The sequence below is a fragment of the Arachis duranensis genome, chromosome 5 (assembly GCF_000817695.3).
Source record: "Arachis duranensis cultivar V14167 chromosome 5, aradu.V14167.gnm2.J7QH, whole genome shotgun sequence".
In the NCBI taxonomy this organism is placed as follows: domain Eukaryota; kingdom Viridiplantae; phylum Streptophyta; class Magnoliopsida; order Fabales; family Fabaceae; genus Arachis; species Arachis duranensis.
In genome coordinates, this window is record NC_029776.3 from 78,181,216 (window position 1) to 78,183,629 (window position 2,414).

Sequence of the window (2,414 nt, forward strand, 5' to 3'; positions counted from 1 at the left end):
ACACTATCCCCAATCCCAGACATTATGGGAGCAGCATTCTCACCCCAAATGTTCATGCAAATGATTTTGAGTTGAAGCCTCAACTAATCACTTTGGTGCAGAACAATTGTGCTTATAGAGGTGGCCCTCTTGAAGACCCCAACCAACATTTGTCTGTTTTTTTGAGGATTTGTGAAACTGTCAAGACAACTGGGGTACATCGTGACATCTACAAGTTACTTCTATTCCCATTTTCTTTGAAGGACAATGCTGCTCAATGGCTGGAAACTTTTCCCAAGGAGAGTATCAACAATTGGGATGATTTGGTGAGCAAATTCCTCGCCAAGTTCTACCCACCTCAGAGGATCATCAAGCTAAAAACAAAGGTGCAAACCTTCATACAAAAGGAGGGAGAATCACTCTATGAGGCATGGGAACGATATAAGGCCCTGATAAGGAAATGTCCACCTGAGATGTTCAGTGAGTGGGTGAAACTTCAAAACTTTTATGAAGGATTGACCCTGAAATCAAGAAAAGCATTAGATTACTCCTCTGGAGGTTCACTTCAGATGATGAAAACTGCCCAAGAAGCACAAGATCTCATTGATATGGTGGCCAACAATCAATATTTTTACTCATCTGAGAGGCACCATGACACAAGTCCAAAAAGGGGAGTGATAGAACTTGAAGGAGTAAACGCAATCCTGACCGAAAACAAACAGATGCATCAACAAATTCAGCAACAAATGGAGATGATGGCTAAGAGAATTGATGGACTGCAACTTGCTGCAGTGAATACACAAAGCCAATCTCAAATCTCACATGGATGGAATTGATCTGAAGGAGGTCTTGGGACACTCAACTATGAGCAATAAAGGCCTAAACAGATACAAAACATGAACAACACCTCAAGTTCATGCCAACATGACTTCCACGGTGATACACACAATCCATCTTGGAGAACTCATTCTAACGTGAGGTGGGTGAGCATCAGAATCAAGGACAAAGGGACTTCAACTATAGCAGCAGTAGCAACACAAACAACCAAAGCCATTCATCCAATAATACTAACCAGTTTAAAAATCCACAAAACACATACCACCAACCCCATAACAACTCACAAAACCACCAGAATAACTTTTCCACATCTACATCCCACCCACAAAGTACCCCCATAATTAATTCAAACAACTTCCAACAACAACCATCTCATTTCACACAACCACAACCAAATTCAGACTCTCAAAGAATCTCAAGTCTAGAGAAAATGATGGAGAAACTCATGAAAAATCAAGAGATGGCAAGACAAGATCAGGAAGCTGCAAGGAAAGATCAGACCCTGGCATTCAAAAACCAAGAAACCTCAATCAGAAACCTTGAGAGACACATGGGGCAAATGGCTAAGCAAATTTCAGAAATGGATGAGAAGAGAGCAAATGCCTTCCCCAATGTCACTGAAGAACACCCAAGGGACAAAGGAAAAGCCACAAAATGGGAGGAGTGCAAAGTAATTACAGTGGGAAGTGAGAAGACTATGAAGAAGGAAGCCATCAATCAGGACAAACATAACAGAGAGGTTCCACAAGAAGAGACAGAAGGGAAAAGTAAAGAGGATCTAGAAACCAAAAATGCAAAAATTTCTAAGGGATACAAGAACACCCTTGAATCACAACTACAAGAGAAGCGGGAAGGAGTGAATCCTTGTGTCCCCAAACTTCCATATCCTCAAAGGTTTAAAAAAGAAAATGAGGATAAGCAATACTCAAAATTCCTAGACATATTCAAGACACTTAGCATCAATATTCCTTTCTTGGAAGCACTTGAACAGATGCCACTATATGCCAAATTCATGAAGGAAGTGCTGACAAAGAAAAGATCCCTGAAGGAAGGACAGATTGTTGAGATGACAAAGGAATGTAGTGCTATCCTCCAAAGAGAGTTGCCAGAGAAGAAAGATGATCCTGGGAGTTTTTACATACCTTGCACCATAGGAAACATAACAATTGAGAAGTCATTCTGTACACCTTGCACCATAGGGGACATAAAAATTGAGAAGTCATTCTGTGACCTTGGTGCAAGCATAAACTTGATGCCTTTGTCTCTAATGAGAAAACTCCGAATTTGTGAGCTGAAATCCACTCGAATACTCCTGCAAATGGCTGACAAATCCATCCAGCAAGCACTTGGAGTTGTAGAGAATGTACTGGTAAAGGTGGGGAAATTCCTTCTCCCAGCTGATTTTATCATCTTGGATATGGAGGAGGACCCTAACACTCCCATCATTCTGGGGAGGCCTTTCCTGGCTACAGGCAGAGCATTGATAGATGTTGAAAAAGGGGAATTGTTGTTGAGAGTGCATGATGAGCACCTAGCATTCCATGTTTTTAAAACCCTACATGAACCCACTCAAGAAGAAGATTGTACAGAGGATAAAG